This window comes from Mustela lutreola, chromosome 11, assembly GCF_030435805.1.
Source record: "Mustela lutreola isolate mMusLut2 chromosome 11, mMusLut2.pri, whole genome shotgun sequence".
Taxonomy (NCBI): Eukaryota; Metazoa; Chordata; class Mammalia; order Carnivora; family Mustelidae; genus Mustela; species Mustela lutreola.
Window position 1 is genome coordinate 64629980 of NC_081300.1, and position 13780 is coordinate 64643759.

Consider the following 13780-nt stretch of genomic DNA (forward strand, 5'->3'; position numbering starts at 1 on the left):
TATACTTGCAGCGTATTTTGCTAGCAGTGAGCCAAGCGCCTTCTTGTAATGGCAGGGACTTTCCTGGCCAGAGGCAGTCCCTGACAAGGTCCCAGGACCCTGGGATCATGACCTGAGCCAAAGGCAGATGCTTAACCTACCAAGCCACTGAAGCACCCCAACAGGTGTTTTTATTTTTTTTTTTTAAGATTTTATTTATTTATTTGTCAGAGAGAGCAAGAGCAAGCACAGGCAGACAGAGTGGCAGGCAGAGTCAGAGGGAGAAGCAGGCTCCCTGTGGAGCAAGGAGCCCGATGTGGGACTCGATCCTAGGACGCTGGGATCATGACCTGGGCCAAAGGCAGCTGGTCAACCAACTGAGCCACCCAGGCGTCCCAACAGGTGTTTTTATTAAAGCACAGTGGACAACAGGGCCCATGGGCAGAAAGAGCTACTGGGATTGTGTTCTAATTTTTTTTTTTAAAGATTTTGTTTATTTACTTGACAGAGCGCATAAGCAGAGGAGAAGCAGACTCCCTGCTGAGCAAGGAGCCTGATGGGAGGGCTCCATCCCAGGACCCCAGGATCAGGACCCCAGCAGACACCCAAATGACTGAGCCACCCAGGCACCTCCTGGGATTGTGTTCTAAAAAAAGATCCATGACAGGGGCTCCTGGGTGGCTCAGTGGATTAAAGCCTCTGCCTTCAGCTCAGGTCATGATCTCAGGATCCTGGGATTGAGCCCCGCTTCAGGCTCTCTGCTCAGCAGGGAGCCTGCTTCTTCCCTCTCTCTCTGCCTGCCTCTCTGCCTACTTGTGATCTATCAAATAAATAAGTAAAATATTAAAAAAAAAAAAAGATCCATGACAGTGGTACTTTCTGTTTGGAAAGGGAAAAATACTTTAGTGATATTATAAAGACCTGATAGAAACAGAAAGGGAAATCTAAATTTACACACAGATGAGGGTAACAGCAGTAAATGAGACTAGGACAGAGTTCCATTAAATCGGGTACTTACAACCTCCAACCTCATTAGCTGGGAAAGATCCAGTGGAAACAGCTGTGCAGGAGTCCCAACCGAGAGGCCTAGGCACAGTGTCCTCAGGTGAAACTTCCAACTGACCATCCCCATAAAGCCCTATTTATAGGACAAATAATGGGGTATGAGGTTAAACACTTGTTCACCTCCATGGCAGTTTGGAGTGAGCTGCCTTCCATGTTATTGTGTTTTTACATTTTCAAGGAGACTGGGCTGTCGGAGCCTACCTCGCCTCCTGGGTCCCATGCCCAGGGGTCAGCCCAGCCTGGAGCAGGAGGGAATGTGAGGCAAGATTTATATCTCTTGATGTCCAGAACAGAAGGGCCAGTTCTGACCTGGAGGCCAGACAATATATTTCTTTTTTTTTTTTTTCAGACAATATATTTCAAATAACTAGCCTCCCAAGGTCATTCATGCAGCAGGAGCCTCACAAGCAGCATTCCTTAGCCTGCCTGGACCCCTGAAGGTCTGAGTGGTCAGTGTTAGTGTCTGGAGTTGACCACCCCTCAAATAGACAAGAGGAAACCCACAATAATGCAAGTCACACAGTGAAGTTTATTTCCAGCTAGGTGGGGTCCAAGTATCTGCCCAAACGTGGCGGGTTTCAACAAGAACCCAGAGCACTCAAAGCCAAGGGTTTATATAGCATTTTCAAAACATCTAACTCACAGTAATTTCCCATAGTTACATATTTTTGGCTTGCGCCACAACCTGGTGGTTTAATAAGATAAGCTCTTTTCCAAACAGAATTGCGCCACAACCTGGTCGTTTATGATTAAGTTGTTTTTCAGGTTTTAGTTAGTTCCTCTTTTCTCAAAATTACGTATGCAGTTTCAGCCAGGGGTCGCTCAGTAAAATGGCTTCCCGGTCCTTAAGATGGCCATTCTAATGCTAACCCACTCTTACATTCCCCCCTTTAGTTGTGTATAATGAGGAATCCTGCTCATTTACGGGGAAGTTGGAGGGGTTTCCAGAAGCGGGCAAACTCTTATACTGTTGTCTCAAGACCATGAGATGGACGGTATTAACATGATTTTTTATAAAATTAACAAGCCTATTCAAAATGCAAGGGCCAAAAGTTAAAATAAACACAAGCAAAACAAATGGGCCAACTAAGGTAGAGACTAGGGTGGTGAACCAGGGGGACCAAGGTGAACCAAGCCTCGAACCAGTTTTCCTGTGCCTCCCCTTCCCTCTTTCTCTTGGCTAACCTTCCCCTCACCTTAGCCATAGATTCTTTTATTACCCCCAGTGGTCGACATAAAAGCAGCACTCTTCTAATGTGGCACATAGTCTCCCTTGTTGGAGGACAGCAAATCAAGCCCTCTTCTATTCTGGAGTATTACCTTGGACAGGGAGGTGAGAGATTTTTCTAAACGACTTCTAGAGGTCTCTATTCTTTCTAGATCCTCATCTATGGCCACCCTCAGGGATGTCATTCCTGCTCATTGAGTAACCAGGGAGGTTATGCCAGTCATGACCCCAGCTACTCACTCTTGAGCTGAACAGGGTATCAATAGTTAGTGCAGTGATGGGCTCTTTCTTACTTCTCTCACTTGTGCCTCTATTCCAATGAGAATACATGTGTTCCTTGGGATGGTAGAGGATGGAGGACATCACAGTCACCAGGACACAGAATTCCTCAGAGGCATTAAAGATCGAGGTTGAGAGGCACGGGGTGAGGCCAGTCTTTGAACATATCCACCATCCATTATTTTCTGGCATTAGCCACTTTGGGCTATCTTTCCATCTAGGGGTGTTATCTATGGAAGTGCAAAGACTTCATTTAACCTGCGACACTTTCCCTAGGCAGCTTCCATTACCACTAACTTGCTGCAGGGTTAGACGAATTTTACAGTCACCCCCAATGAACACTGAGAGGGGCTCTCATTTGATGATACATTATAGGTGACATTTAGCCCTACTGTTTCATAGAATGGAGGCTTCACATCATAACATAGCCAGCACGAGGCCGTGAGGTTAGGGCTCGTGGCATTAAGGATCTCATTCATAGTATGCATTAGTTTTCACAAGGAGTCCTTGGTGGCCTGTGTAGTAAGTGCCGGGGAGATTACAGAGGTGTTAGTCTGGGATCTTGTGGTCCCGTTTGTGAGGTTTTTGTTACCTGGGTTCTTGGTAGGGGCGGAAGGAGCGGGAGGAGCCTTTGGCCCGCCCGGAGGAGCAAACACCCTATTTGGACCTACCTGAGTACTACTTTTCTGTACTGCCTCAACCTTTAATCTGACAACAATAGTGGATCCCACATGTCCCCCGTATTTGTAGAACACTACTCCCCACTGTTTTCCTTGAATCCAATTGTTAACCCCTTCCTGTTTTCCCTGGTCAGTGAACTGAACTCGGATCCTGTCTGAATCTTGAGGGGAACAAGGACCTTGAAGGAGAGGAACAATCGCCCCTCTAGGCTTTCCTTGATTAACAAAGGCCAATCGTATAGAGTCTGGTCGTGAAACTGGCCACCTCCAATCTCCATCATTAGAGGTGACACAGGCCCAACTCTTACAGAAGGAATATTGGACCCCCCCACATTGTGGGTCCTTAGAGTGTCCCGGGCAGGCATAGAATCCATAGCTACGGGCTAAATTGGGTGCCGTGGACTTGTAATCAGGGTTGATGTCTCTGAAGCAGAAGGTTAAGTCTGGCCACCATGTGGATAGCGGGGCCACGCGGGTGGTTTCGTTGAGAGTCTTCTCAGTCTCTCCATTACTCAGGATCCATGTCTGCTTGTAAGGCCGGTAAGGATTGGTTTCTGCGAGGTTCCTTTTCCAGTTGTTGAGCAGGGTCAGGACCAGCAGCCACTTCATCGTCAGACTGGACTGGGGATGTGGGGCATCCCTGAGATGTGGAGAGTTGTAGCTTCAGGGGGTTATCAGTGTGTTATCGCACAATCCACTCCCTGGCTTGTCTCTGCTCTGGCGGGGTGGCCCGGCGCACAGGGGAGTGGTGAACCCAAGTCCAATGCTGTCAACCTTTAAGGCAGTGGGGGTAACCAGAACAACCTCATAAGGACCCTTTCATCTTTCTTCTAAGGTTCGGGACCTGTGTCTCCTTACCCATACCCAATTCCCTGGGACAATGCCATGTTCTGGATTCGGTGTGTCCCCTGTCTCATACAAAGAGTGCACCAGGGGCCAGATTTCACGCTGAACCTCCTGTAGGGCCTTCAGACTAGCCAGATAATTTGGAGCCACATTAGGGTCTTGGTCCAGGAGAGTACCGACAACAATGGGGGGTGGTGCCCCATACAGGATTTCAAAGGGGGTTAATCCGTGCACAAATGGGGAGTTCCAAACCCGGGAGATAGCATAGGGTAGGAGCGTCACCCAGTCTCAATGGCCAATTTAGAAAGGTCTCCTTCAGGGTTCGATTCATCCTTTTTATCTGCCCTGAGCTCTGGGGATTATATTAGCAATGCAACTTCCAATCGGTCCCCACCGCTTGGGCCCGTCCTTGTAGGACTTTGCTGATGAAAGCTGGGCTGTTATCGGACCCTAAAACCTCGGGGACCCCATATCTGGGTATGACCTCTTCCAGTAATGCCTTAGCGACAACCTGGGAAGTCTCTCCTTTCGTGGGGAAGGCTTCCACCCAGCCTGAAAAAGTGTCAACCAATACCAGCAATACTTATACCCATACCTCCCAGGTTTTACCTCAGTAAAATCCACCTCCCAGCTCCATCCCGGCGCCCTCCCCTGTACCCTCGTACCTGTGCGCAGGGGTCCCTTCCTACTGGGTTTCATAGCCTGGCACCCAACACACTGATCCACGATATCCTGGATCTGGGTTGTTTGTCAGGGGAATAACCAGGGGAGGCGGGCGGACTTGAGAACTGTCAGCAATTTTCTCTTCCCTAAATGGGTGGCTTGGTGCAGGTTGGAAAGGAGGAACAGTCCTAGTTTTGCCGGCAGTTATCAGTCTTTCCTCTCGGTCCCGATGCCACCCATGCTGATCAGGCTTTGGGTAGTAGTGGTTCTGGATCCACTGCAGATCCTCTGGGGTGTAGTCAGGTCGCAGGGGCCCGCGAGGGAGCTCGGGTGTGGGCAGGGCGAGTGCCAAAGTTGGTGAAGTTACTGCCGCCTTTTTGGCGGCCTCATCCGCTGGCCGGTTTTCCTCAGCCTCCGAGGTCCGAGCAGACTGGTGTCCAGAGACGTGGACAACTGCAACTGCCCGGGGCTTCTGCACGGCCGCAAGCAGGCTCTGTAGCTCCGGGAGATTGCGCAGTTCCTTTCCTTCCGCTGTAACAAAGCCCCTCTCCCGGTAGATGGCGCCATGCATATGGACAGTGCCGAAAGCGGAGCGGCTATCGGTGTAGACAGTCACTCGTTTCCCCTCGGCCAGTTCAGTGCTTCCGCCAGCGCAATCACTTCGGTCTTCTGGGCTGAGGTCCCCGGGGGAAGTGAGGCACTCCAAATGACATTCCCATCTTGGCCCACTACCGCTGCGCCCGCCCACTACCTCTACTGCCCGCCAAAAAGGCGGCAGTAACTTCACGAAAGCTGCTTTCATCAGTGTACCATATCAACTCACTGTTGGGAAGGGCGGTGTCCTGGAGGTCGGGGCACACCTGGGTGATTTCTGTCATGATCTCCTGGCAGTCACGCAGGGGGGCTTCCAGATCCGGGGTCGGCAGCAGGGTGGCTGGATTCAGTGCAGTTGGTTCGGCAAAGATGATCCGGGGTGCATCTAACAGGAGTCCTTGGTAATGGGTCAGGCGGGCCTTGGTCATCCACCTACCAGGGGGATAATTCAGGACTCCCTCGATGGCATGGGGAGTTACCACCTTCAGAAGCTGCCCGAAAGTGAGTTTGTCTGCGTCCTTTACCATCAGGGCTACCGCCCTGATGATCCTCAGGCACGGGGGCCATCCTGATGCGATTGGGTCTAGTCTCTTGGATAAGTAGGTCACCGGACACTTCCATGGCCCCAGGCCCCTTTCCCTATCCCCTTACTCTCATCGGGGAAGAGGGTGAAGGACTTCAGGGGGTCTGGCAATGCTAGGACTGGTGTCTTTAAGAGGTTCGTCAAAGGCCTTTTGCTGTTTTGGCCCCCAGGCCCAGGGGGCCTTATCGTTGATTGCCTCATACAGGGGCTTCACTATCTCAGCATACCCCAGAATCCATAGCCGGCAGTAGCCCGCTGTCCCTAGAAACTCACGGACCTTTCCGGGGAGGTCGGGACTGGAAACCTAAGAATAGGCTCTTTCATGGCCTCTGTTAACCATCTGGTTCCTTCCTTCAATTTATACCCCAGGTAGGTGACTGTGCCTGCATATTTGGGCTTTCTTTTCACTGGCCCGATAGCCCAATTGTTCCAGCTCCTGGAGGAGGTCTCCAGTGGCCTGTCGGCATTTGGCCTCAGTGGGGGCTGCCAGAAGCAAGTCACCTATGTATTGCAGGAGTGTAGCTGAATCACGGCTCCAGCGAAAACGAGTCCATGTCCTGATTTAAGGCTTCATTAAACAGAGTAGGAGAGGTTTTTAAGCCTTGTGGTAGTCTAGTCCTGGTTAACTGTCCGGGGGTTCCCGTACTGTCATCATGCCATCTGAAGGCAAAAATGTGTTGGCTGCTGGGTGCCAGGGCTATGCTAAAAAACGCTTTCTTTAGGTCTAGGGTGGTATACCAAACATGTGAACAGGGCAAGTGACTTAGCAAGGTATAAGGGTTGGGGACTGTGGGGTGGATGTCCTCGACCCTTTTATTCACTTCCCTCAAGTCCTGGACCGGCCTGTAATCCTTTCCCCCTGGTTTCTTTTCTTTTCTTTTCTTTTTTTTTTAAAGATTTTATTTATTATTTATTTGACACAGAGAGAGAGATCACAAGTAGGCAGAGAGGCAGACAGAGAGAGAGGGGGAAGCAGACTCTCCATTCAGCAGAGAGCCCAATGTAGGGCTCGATCCCAGGACCCCGAGACCATGACCTGAGCCGAAGGCAGAGGCTTAACCCTTTGAGCCACCCAGGCACCCCTCCCCCTGGTTTCTTAACAAGGAGAAGCGGGGTGTTCCAGGGGAAGTGGCAGGGTTTCAGTATCCCGGCTTCTAGGAGGTGGTTAATGTGTTGGGCAATTCCTTTCCTTGCCCCGGTGGACATGGGGATGGGATACTGGCAAATCCTGATAGGCTGGGCCGAGGCTTTGACCTCGACCACTACTGGTGCTCGGTGGGCCACCAGGCCCACACTCGCTATCTCCGCCCACACCTGAGGGTATGTCCTAAACCAGTAATCCATCTCATGGGGCCACTCTGTGGGGGGAGGAGTGTCCTGCAGGGCAAACAGGCGATGCTCATCTGCGAGGGACAGGGTCAAGACATGAAGGGGCCGCCCTTGGCCGTCCAGCACTTTGATGCCGTCCGGCTCAAAGTGGATACAGGCCTGGACCTTGTTTAGGAGATCACACCCCAACAAGGGGGCCGGGCATTCAGGGATAACCAGGAAAGAGTGGGTCACTTGGTGGGGGCGCCAAGTCCACCTGGCACCTACTGGTCTATCGATAAGCCTTGGACCCAGTTGCCCCCTGCACTAGGCTGGTTTTCTGAGATAAGGGCTCCGTAGGCTTGTTTAAAACTGAGTACTGGGCTCCTGTGTCTACCATGAATCCCACTGGCTTCCCCTCCACATACACAGTTAACTCAAGACTCAGGGAGGGGACCCAAGTTCCGTCGCCCCTAGTCACTGTCCATTCCTGTCAGTAATACCCGAGCGTCCTGTCTGGTCTGGCCCTGGCGCTTGGGGCATTCCCTCCTCCAATGCCCATATTCTTTGCAGTTTGTGCATTGCCCCCTATCTAGCCTGGGCCACAGTTTCCAAGGTCGGGCCAGTCCGGCTAGACCTGGTCCCACCCGGGCTGTGTCCTGTACCCCTGCCAGCAGGATCTTGGCCATCTCCTTCTGCTGCCTTCTGTTCTCCCTACTCTGATGCTCTCTGTCTTCTTTCCTAAGTCTTTCCTGTAACTCCTGATTCTCCTTTCTGATCAGATCCTCCCTTTCCTCCGGAGTCTCCCAAGTGTTAAAAACTCTGCCACTTTCATCAGATCCCAAACGGTCATTTCCCCTAACCCTTCCTGCTTATATAAGTTCTTTCTAATATCTGGGGCAGCTTGGTTTATAAAGGATATAATCACAGCTGACTGATTCTCCTCTGCCAGGGGGTCCAAAGGGGTGTACTGCCTATAAGCATCATAGAGGCGCTCTAAAAATACGGCCGGGCTTTCATTTTCCCCTTGCATTACAACTTTTACCTTAGCCAAATTGGTGGGGCAGCGTGTCGCCGCTTGGAGACCTGCCATAAGAGTCTGGTGGTAAAACTCGGAGATGCTCCCTACCCTCCGAGTTCCCAAAGTCCCAATCTGGTCTATTCATTTTTTTTTAAAGATATTATTTATTTATTTGACAAACAGAGATCACAAGTAGGCAGAGAGACAGGCAGAGAGAGAAGGGGGGAAGCAGGCTCCCTGCTGAGCAGAGAGCCCAATGAGGGACTCGATCCCAGGACACTGAGATCATGATCTGAGCTGAAGGCAGAGGCTTAACCACTGAGCCACCCAGGCGCCCCTAATCCGGTCTATTCAAGGGGAAGCACTCGTCAATCAGGTTCAGCAAGGTTGTGGGCTGTCTGTAGTCGCCCGGGACATTCTTTTTGGCCTCAGTGAGGATCCGCTCCCACTCTTTGGTGGTGAACAAGGTCTTAAGGAGCTGCGGGCAGTTGTCCCAGGTGGGGCTATGTGTATGCATGACAGACTCAAACAGGTCAGTCAGGCCCCTCGGGTCTTCAGGAAAAGGGGGGTTTTGAGCCTTCCAGTTATACAGATCACTGCTTGAAAAGGGCCAATACTCCCCATCTGGGCCAGTACCTCCCAGGGCCCGTACGGGGAGAATGGGCGCCCCGGCTGAGATGGAGGAGGACCTGAGGCGGCTGCCCCTCCGGAGCCCCCTCACTCATCCGCCTCCCCGGCTGTGGTTGAGGACACCCTGGAGGAGTCTTAAAATATAACCCATCGGAAATTTTACTAGTTACCAAGCACATTTAGACATAGCCTTAAGAAAAAAACATATCGGCAACAGGCCTTTGGGGGAGAGGGTGATATACGGCCTTGAAGCTGAGCGGTGGGGGATGCCCGGCTCGCTCAGGGCAGAATGCCTCCGGCTTCATTTTTCCATTATCTCCTCTTTCTCCCCACAAAAGCGCCTGTGGCTAGTTAGGGTAAGTCCTTTGAATGTGCTTGTTCAACTATAAACTTAATACTGCTTGACCAGATATATTTTTGCCTTCCTTCTTGTTTATCTACAAGGCATAGGACTAATGTTTGGCCTTCTTCGGCTCTTCTGTGGGTTATTGTTTGGGTTATAATTTATTATATATTTTTTAAAGATTTTTATTTATTTATTTGACAGAGAGAGATCACAAGTAGGCAGAGAGGCAAGGCAGAGAGAGGGGAAGGGAAGCAGGCTCCCTGCTGAGTAGAGAGCCCCATGCGGGACTAGATCCCAGGACCCCGGGATTATGACCTGAGCTGAAGGCAGAGGCTTAACCCACTGAGACACCCAGGCGCCCCTTGGTTGTATTTTCTCTTGCAGCTGACTGGTTTGTGCCGCATTCTTCTCCCGTTTCCTGACCTGGAGTAGCAAAATCCTATCCTTGAGTTGTCATGCATAATATGACGCCGTATGTACCCACAAGGCACTTTCCACAAGGCACTTTTTACAAATCCACAAATCTGGAAAGACATTTTAAGTAGCACAGAGTGTAATTATAAACACCCTTTACACACCCTCCCTAGTGCGATAACCAATTAAATAAACTATGGAAGGAGTCGCTGCCAGCGCAACAAATCGACCAGGAACATAAAGGTAAGAGAATGAAGAACTCGAGAAGCAGAGAGATGCTGGCAGGAGGAGCACTAAGGAGGATATCCAACAGTGCTGAGTTTATCCCACATCTTACAAGCATTTATTAAGGCAGACCACAATAGAAGGAGTAATACATTAGTATCTAGTCAGATAACCTCAAGTTCCTATAACAAGTTTTACATTAACTACAAACAAATCTCGTGATGCCAGGTAATCACAGCTAATGCCATTAGCTACTTTTTTTAAATTTTTTATTTTTTATAAACATATATTTTTATCCCCAGGGGTACAGGTCTGTGAATCACCAGGTTTACACACTTCACAGCACTCACCAAAGCACACACCCTCCCCAATGTCCACAATCCCACCCCCCTCTCCCAACCCCCCTTCCCCCAGCTACTTTTGATACAAAAAGTTACAATCAACCAGGGAGTGGATTATGGGAAGTACAGGAACAACAAGGACCAACTAAAAATTTATGACCCTGACCACATTATTCCCTTCTGTAGGGAGAACGTGTGGGAAGTCACGTAGGTGAGTGCATGACACATAGCACATACCCTTTCTCGGTGTTACTCAACTTTCCCGTCCTTTTTTTTTTTTTATTTATTTATTTATTTATTTGACAGAGAGAGATCACAAGTAGGCAGAGAGGCAGGCAGAGAGAGAGAGAGGAGGAAGCAGGCTCCCTGCTGAGCAGAGAGCCCGATGCGGGACTCGATCCCAGGACCCTGAGATCATGACCTGAGCCGAAGGCAGCGGCTTAACCCACTGAGCCACCCAGGCGCCCTCAACTTTCCCGTCCTTAACCCCTGATCAAGGCGTCTGGACTTTAAAGGAGACACAAGTCAGGGCCTGGTTTGACCCACAACTCCAACCATGCCGGGCCTCCTACAGGAAAGTATTTGGTCGCCTGGGTGGCTGAGTCTTCGGGTGTTTGCCTTCAGCTCAGGTCATGATCTCAGCATCCTGGGATCCAGCCTCACACAGGGGACCCTGCTTCTCCCTCTCCAGCTCCCCTGTGCTTGTGTTCCCTCTCTTGCTATCTCTCTGTCAAATAAAGTCTTATAACAAAACAAAACAAACCTAGGGAAAGTATTGAGTTGATCAATTTCATGTCTCATATTTATTTATAAATTTATCGATTTTGTTAAAATCTTAAAATAGCACATTCATGGGATGCCTGGGTGGCTCAGCTGGTTACACCTCTGCCTTTGGCTCTGGTCATGATCCCAGGGTGCTGTGATCAAGTCCCACATGGGACTCCTTGCTCAGAGGGGAGCCTGCTTCTCCCTCTGCCTGCCACTGCCCCTGCTTATACTCGTGTGCTCTCTGACAACCAAATAAAATCTTTAAAAAATAGCACATCTGTAGGGACACCTGGGTGGCTCAGTTGGTTAAGCGGCTGCCTTCAGCTCAGGTCATGATCCCAGCGGCCTGGGATGGAGTCCCGCATTGGGCTCCTTGCTCAGCAGGAAGCCTGCTTCTCCCTCTGCCTCTGCCTCTGCCTGCCACTCTTTCTGCCTGTGCTTGCTCTCTCTCTCTCTGACAAATAAATAAATTATTAAAAAAAATAGCATATCTGTGGAAGGTCATTACATTGTAACATGAGATAATGTATAGTGGCTCTGTTTTGTAAGAATTCTCACAAAGCACTTACTGGAAGAGCATCAGCAGTACCATTAACTATTTGAGAAGTTATAAAAAGAGAGGGGTGCCTGGCTGGCTCAGTTTTTTGGGCGTCTTCCTTCGGCTCAGGTCATCTTGGGGTCCCTGAGATGAAGCCCTGTGCTGGGCTCCCTGCTCAGCGAGGAGTCTGCTTCTCCCTCTTCCCCTTCCCCCCTTGTTCTCTCTCTCCTCTCAAATAAATAAATAAATCTTTTTAAAAAAAGAAGTTATACAAAATAACTTATTCATTTTGTTCACCTACTATTAATCCAGGTGTAGCTAAAACACTGGTTACTGAGGCAATAGTAGCAGGAGATAACACATGATCATCATGATTGGTGGGTCAGGTGTATTTCTCAGGAGGACTTTCAGGAGGAGACCTAAGGAGAAACAGTTTCCCTTATAGTACCTTGCTACTGTTTAGAAATAGGATTTTTTTTAATTTTATTTTTTTAAGGATTTTATTTATTTGACAGACAGAGATCACAAGTAGGCAGAGAGGCAGACAGAGAAGGGGAAGCAGGCTCCCTGCTGAGCAGAGAGAGCCTGATGCGGGGTTTGATCCCAGGATACTGGGATCTTGAGCTGAGCTGAAGGCAGAGGCTTAACCCACTGAGCCACCCAGGTGCCCCAGGAATATGATTTTTTAAAAAATATTTTATTTATTTATTTGTCAGAGAGAGGGGCAGGCAGAGGGAGAAGTAGGCTCCCTGCTGAGCAAGGAATGGGCTGCGGAACTCTGTCCCAGGACCGGATCATGATCCCAGCCAAAGCAGAAGCTTAACCAACTGAGCTACCCAGGTATCCCTAGGAATATGATTATGCGAGAGATTTCCACATAACCAGGACCATCCAAAAGGCAATAACAAAGTGTGGACCATACATATAAGAGGTATGATTGCAAGTAGAAGGAATGTAGAACAATTCATATATATACAATGAGAGGTATATGGAGGGGAGGTGGTACATTTGCATTAACAATTGATAATGGAAAATATAGCACCATTGAGGTGTAAGAATTTGCTTAAAGAGGTTCCTATGTCAATATTTTGTCAAAATATATCTTGGGGACTATTTACTTTGAGTATACAAAATGAGCTAAGGTTTAACACACTTGTTGCCAAGTGTAATCAGAAACTGTTTCTCCCTTAAAGGGACAGTGCAGTTGTTATACACTGTTACAAATATAGATGCTTGTTTAAAACTGTTATCAGTGGGGTCTGCTTTTACATATGTAGATTCACCATCATCAGACAAAGTTGTGGCTCTTAATCCTACAGAAAAACTATGGTTGTGATGAAGTTCTAGAATCTAGGTGAGGTTTGGTGGGCTGAGGTCTGAAGCCAATGACCAAGAAAGAATTCTTGAGACATCTTTGGTGCAAAATGGTAATTTATTAAAGCACGGGGACAGGACCCATGGGCAGGAAGAGCTGCTGCCCCGGGCCTGTGAGGAGTGGCTGGTTATATACATAGGAGTTGGGTAGGTGAGGACAAAGGGGTGTTTAGAAGGGCTATTGAGGTTAAGAAAACTATCAGGATATTGAAGTCCTGGTTACTATCAAGCCAAGGCCACTTTCCCTCTTTTTTTTTTTTTTTTAAAGATTTTTATTTATTTATTTGAGAGAGAGACAGTGAGAGAGAACATGAGCAATGAGAAGGTCAGAGGGAGAAGCAGACTCCCCATGATGCTGGGAGCCCGATGCGGAACTCGATCCCAGGACTCCAGGATCATTACCTGAGCCGAAGGCAGTTGTCCAACCAACTGAGCCACCCAGGCGCTCCGGCCACTTTCCCTCTAATGAGGCATTAACATAAAGACAACTGGGGGCGCCTGGGTGGCTCAGTGGGTTAAGCCGCTGCCTTCGGCTCAGGTCATGATCTCAGGGTCCTGGGATTGAGTCCCGCATAGGGCTCTCTGCTCACCAGGGAGCCTGCTTCTCTCTCTCTCTCTCTCTGCCTGCCTCTCTGTCTACTTGTGATCTCTCTGTCAAATAAATAAATAAATAAATCTTTAAAAAAAAATAAATAAAGACAACTGGGAGTCTCCTGGTGGAATGTTCCATTCCTGCTATCAAGCGTCCTTGTTAGTGAGATTTAGGTTTAGAAGAAATTTAACTTTATTTACTTTTCCTTCTACCTCTGCCTCCTTCGTTTTTTTTATGGAGGGGAGGGTGACTGTTAGGGCTTGAGGAACTGAGTTATGTGTCTTTGGAAATTGGGCTATTGATAAG

General features: G+C 49.1%; 1 long non-coding RNA gene across 1 annotated transcript; it reads right to left on the reverse strand.

Moving 5' to 3' along the window:
• Positions 1 to 1553: 1553 nt before the first annotated feature.
• Positions 1554 to 5579, reverse strand: LOC131811415 (uncharacterized). Its single transcript, XR_009345924.1, has 2 exons — positions 4743 to 5579; positions 1554 to 4005 (listed from the first exon to the last, which is right to left on the reverse strand). It is a non-coding gene; the product is annotated as an uncharacterized LOC131811415 (long non-coding RNA).
• Between the last annotated feature and the right edge of the window lie 8201 nt (positions 5580 to 13780).